The 5,805-nt window shown below is 32.4% G+C and overlaps 1 pseudogene; it reads right to left on the minus strand.

Annotated features, from left to right (window-relative positions):
* Nucleotides 1-4,286: 4,286 nt before the first annotated feature.
* On the minus strand, nt 4,287-5,805 carry LOC126694557 (probable F-box protein At4g22030; annotated as a pseudogene).

Raw genomic sequence — 5,805 nt, forward strand, 5'->3', positions numbered from 1 at the left:
ACCTGGCCTAGTTTGCGCACAAGCCCAACTTGAGTTACAGCTAGACCGGTCCCAACTCCCTTATCCAGAAAACTTAGGCCTAGTGCCGCAGGAAGCAACCCAACACCACTAGCACAGCCCACCACTTTACAATTATCAATGCTCGATATTGACTAGTTGCTTCCTGTCACTGCTTTAGTGAACGTTTGGATTGCGGTAAGCGTCTAGCATTTACGCGTCCAACGTTTTACATGTGGGTCCCATGCACTGTTCACGGGACTCACAAATCTCTTTTTTCAGCAAAACTTTCATTAAAATGGGTCCCAATACACTATTCACACATTTAAAAATTATTTTACTACAAGGTTTTCGGTTTCAGCAATAAGCGGTATCCAAACAGACCCTTAGTGTTTAACTTTCCAACGTGCTCGGCATTGACTAGTTGCTTCCTATCACTGCTATAGTGATTTCAAGTGTACTTCTAAAACAAACCCAAAACAATGCAGTATTCAAACATACCCTTAATATTTTAACTTTTCAGTGCGCTCGGTATTGACTAGTTGCTTCCCATCACTGCATTGGTGATTTCAGTGCACTTCTAAAACAAACACAAAACAATGACTAGTTGTTGCCCATCACGTGTTTCCTGTACTACAAATAAACGATTGTTCCCTCTTTTTGACCAACTTTTGATGTTCTTTCAAAAGCTTTTTTAACCAAATTAAATCTTACCATTACTTGCATTGCACATGAGCTTTTGGGTCAGCTCTCACATGCTCCTCCTGAAACCAATGACAGCACAGCCACGCTGTGAACTCACTGATACCATTTTCTTGATAAGATCAATCAGGCATCACCCATTTTCAATTTTGTTATGAAGCCACTGATACCATTTTCTTGATAAGGATATCATTTTTTTAATGTAAAAGTTCACACATCATTGGCTGTTGAAATTTCGTAAAATGTCCGACAAACCACTATTCATTTTGGTTGATAAGGTAGGTCCTGTCCACTTTGCTTTAGCTATCTTCTGGCCTAAAGAAATCGTGAAGAATCTACATTTTCCTCTCTCAACCTTGCTTTATCAATGCGTGTGTGGAGAGTGATAGGCTGATAGCTATCTTTACTTCTCATCACTTGTGATCACTTTTGATAATGTTATAGTAGCCGGAGCTAGGATTTCGAGGGGCAAGATTGAAAGTAAAAATAATTGTAAGCTAAGATTTTGAGAGGCAAGATTGAAAGTAAGAAAATTTTTTGAGAATGAAAAGTAAAAATAATTGTGATAAAGTGTGCCACATAGGAAAATTGTGACAAAGTGTACGTATTTTGTATGTAGTACCAGCATTATTGTTTTTCTCTATTATTCATACTAGATTACTTCAACAACAATAAATCTAAAATTAAAATATTTTTAACAAATTTTTTCACAATCACTAAATTGGCAAACCATAAATGGTAAACAATAAAATAGTGTCAGTGGTAGATCCAAACAACTTATAGACTCAGTTGTAATAAAATTTGTTGTGATAAATACTGTGCATGTAATATTTCTTCTTTAACAATGATGAGATTTATTGTAAAAAATGTTGTGCAAATAGCATTATCTAGTATTGGAATTGCAGTGAGAAAAGTCAAAATGTTTATAAGTTATGAAAAGATATCAAATGCATAAAACTTTGAGTCTTAAATGGGACCCATTGAACTTTGTTTTAATTATAAACTAGCCGCAAACCCGCGCGTTGCGCGTGATAATTATTTTTATGATGGTTTTATTAAAAAAAAATTTACAATTTAAACTAATCTAATAATGAGTAATGTATTTCGTAATTATATTTTTATTTATTATAGAAACAATCATAAATGCAATATAGGAATAATCCAAAACACCAAAAAAACATAAACTAAAAAAAATTAATAAAACTTAACAATGATTAATTGAACCAATAGTAGGATAAAATTTTGTTTTTGATAATCTATTAAGGTTATTTTCTTTGTAGAAATTATAATTTCGGCCGCCCAAAACATATTATCAAATAAACAATTATTAGCAAAATCTAAGAATTAAATTTCTATACATGCATTATTATAAAATAATAATAATAATAATAAAATTGCAAAAGTTAAAATTTGTCACCTATCCGATTATTTTCGTTTGGCTAACCTTTAATTTTCTTTAAATAAATGGCATTATAGAGTACTTCTAATACAACTATTAAGAGTACTTTGGCCACCACAAATGATTAGAAAATAAAAAAATAAAATAAAAAATTAGTAAAGTCTCATAGTTTAACATCTAAATTGAGCATTATAAAAAATCATGCTATGTAACAAAATAAATACCAAATTATTCAAATCATGTTATGTAATAGAATAATATTATATTTTTATATGCTATATTTAATTCCTTAGAACGCAATAGGATAACATTTAACAAAAAAAAAAAAAAAACAACAACAACAACAACAATTTAAAAAACAAAACTAAATCGTATTAACCCAAAATCAAGTTTTAAAGAATATAAAAAATTATCATCCTAAAGTAGAGATGCAAGAAAAATAAAAAATAAAAAATAAAAATCCACCAAAAAATTTAGAGAGAGAGGGAACCTTTTTTTTTTTTGTGAGGGAAAACTATGCATAGAATAGAAGAGATAGTGAAAAATTTATAGTAAGAGAGTGTGAATAAGAATAGACAAAAATAAAAGAAGATGAAGGGAAAAAGGAAGAATGATATTAATGTAGAGGGTAGTGGGGAGATGAAAAGGTAAGGAAGGGAGAAAGATTGAAGATGTAGTGAGGAGATGAAATGCTAAGGGAGAGAAAAAGGTTGGAGAAGTGTAAGTTTAAAAAAATATAAATGTTAAAAACAATTATAAGAAAATTGAAAAAAAAAAATTAAGATGAAAAGACTCACACAAAACCTTAAAGCTCAACTGAAACAGATTTGGGTTGGACTTGATAGTGAAACTAAATAACTAAGAGGTGGGCTAGATTAATTATACAAATTTATTATAAGGTGATAGTGGAAGTAAATAAATAAGTAGTGGGCTGCATTTATTGGGCTGAAAATTATAAAAATCATTTTAAAATTGTAGAACAAATTATATTAAAAAAATAAAATGACGTGGCAGCTGATGTAGTGCAACATAAAAGTAACAACATTAAACACTACGCTTCGGCTTTTAGTAACATATAGATCGATGAAAAAGTAATATGTGTTATATGGACATATGGCTTTTCTCTAGACTTTCTCATTTGTGTGAGGGGCAAATTGAGATGAATGAAAATGATAGGTGGCAGATTGCTATGTAGGCATTATTATACAGGTATTTTGGGAATGGTGGCAAGTGATTACACTGCTTTTCATTAGACTTTCTCATTTCTATATGGGGCAAAATTACAGGGGGCTAATTGCTTTGTAGGTATTATTATATAGGTGTTTTGGGGAAGGTCAGGGCGCAATTGCCCCCACCCTTTTACACTGTCAAATTTTTTTATTGGAAGCGTGTTTTAACAAGGAAATAGTTGGAGGGATGTCCCCATAGCATTAGTTTAAAAAATATTTTTAAAAACCTTTTAAAGGAAAAGAGAAAAACCAGCTGATTTTTTTTTTGATAACTTTTTATATTTTTTATGAAAATAATATAAAAAATTTCCTAAAATGCTCTAAGGACACCTGCTTACTGGACTCTTTTAACAAATTTAATGGTATTGATTACATTTTCTTCTTATATACTTCATATTTATGAAGTTTTAATATTATTAAAGATCAATAATCATCCCAATTATAAAATATTTTATATTTTAAATTATGCACAAAACATGAGTTTATAGATTGAATAACATCCAACTAATACAAAATTTGACAAATGCATTAAGAAAAACAAGAAAGTTTAATCCAACAGTAGAATTTTTTAATAATTCGATAAGAAACGTAACATTAACAAAGAGTTACAATAAGTTTAACTTAGTAGTACACGACTAAACCCTAAAATATCTTGAATCTTCAAGGTAAAGAAATGGAATCCATCAGAAAAATAGAGAACAAAATATTGAAACATTTTGATCCTCATCAATAGGATATATGGTTACCACTAGCTTTGCCATTTGGCCACCAAACCGATCTAATCAAGGCTTTTATTTCACATGAGGGATAGAAATTCGAACCACAGTTCTTTTCATAAGAAAGATTAAACAATGTCATTAAACTATAAAACTTTTGGCAAAACATATTAATGTAATAATAAAGAGCCATTATTATAAAACTGACTATATAGATTTCAAATCTTATCACAACATAAAAAAAAATTAAAAACTATCTTTGATTTCCATTCAATCATGTAAAGCTTGAATACATGAAAAATTGAACTCATCAAATAACTATATATGTATGTGATCCGCCTAGTCAAGAGTATTATCAAAATACATGCTACACAAGTATACAATTAATTACTCAAAATCAATCAAGACAACCCATCAAAACTCAGAAGAGCTTGCTTCCAAACTCTTCTTTGTCCGGACTAATTCTTGAAGACAAAGATGATGTGTTACTGGCTAGGTCCCTGAGCTCTGACAAGCTTCTCCCAAGCTGAAGAGCCACTTTCACTTCTAACAACTCCCCATTTTCCCTCCTATCAGCCTCTTCTTCCTTCAGGTTTGATTCTATAGTCTCTTCCATAAGCCTAAAGAACCCAGCTGAGTCCCTATACAGCTCAAACACCATCCCAACTTGCCCACCGTGCTCCACAGTGTTAACCACAGTGGCTAAAGCTCCAAACATCACTGCCAAAAATGCACCCCATGAGCCAATGAAAGGTAATCCCTGTAATATTGACCCAACTGCAGCCAAACCAGTAAACAAAGGACCACATACTGCAAGAATTTTGTTAACTTTAAGTACTACTTTGCTTAGCCTCACATATTCTGCCTCATCTTTTCTCTTCATAACCCCAAGAACCTCTCTCATTTCCTCTTCAAGCTTCTCATTCCACCCGTTTCTGTTTACTTTCCCATTACCCTTTTCTTGTTGAGTCTTCAAATAATGTTTTGGCCACCACACAGCAGGCTCAACCTTTTTTGGAAATTTATCAAGCATTGTCCCAAGTAAGGGAAGCGGGTAGGCCTTATCAAGTGCCAAAACTTTATTCATAGCATCTTCTACATCATCTTCAGTTGGATTTTGAAGAGCCAAAGTCATTTTGATATCCTCATGAAGTTGCTTAAATAGTCTGGAAGCATTTCTTTGCTCTTCTGCAAGTTGAGAAGGCTGAATCTTATTCATCACTAGTAAAATACCAGTGACAGCCATATAGAGAAGACTAGAAGAGAGCTTTAGAGCCAAAATAACTGGTGCTGAAACTCCAACTCCACTCACAGCCACAAGTCCAGCAATATTGCTGCTGTGACTGTCATTCCATTAACAGAAGTTAGCAGAAGACGGTTCCAGTTATCTCTCTGGGACCCTATATTCTTGTGCATTTCTGTTCTATCTGCTACAATTTCCATGATTGCATATAACTCTTTCACTGCCTTTGTTTCTATCTTAGGCTTCATTTCTATTTGGGTTAAAGCAGATTTAAAGGTTTGTAGCCTTTTACTTTGATTCAACTCATCAGCAAGGAGCCTAGGAAGAGAATGATGATTTGATGATAGGAATTTTTGGGCATTTAAGGTGGCTTTGATTTTTCTGAAGGAAGCTGAAGAAGAAGAAGAAGAACAAGAACAAAAAGAAGCAGCTTGAAGAGTAGCCATGAAGACTAGCTATATGATCACCTACTTCTTGCTTAACACAATTGAGCTAGAAGGTGTTGTAGTGAAATGAATG

Source organism: Quercus robur, chromosome 8 (genome assembly GCF_932294415.1).
Source record: "Quercus robur chromosome 8, dhQueRobu3.1, whole genome shotgun sequence".
NCBI lineage: Eukaryota > Viridiplantae > Streptophyta > Magnoliopsida > Fagales > Fagaceae > Quercus > Quercus robur.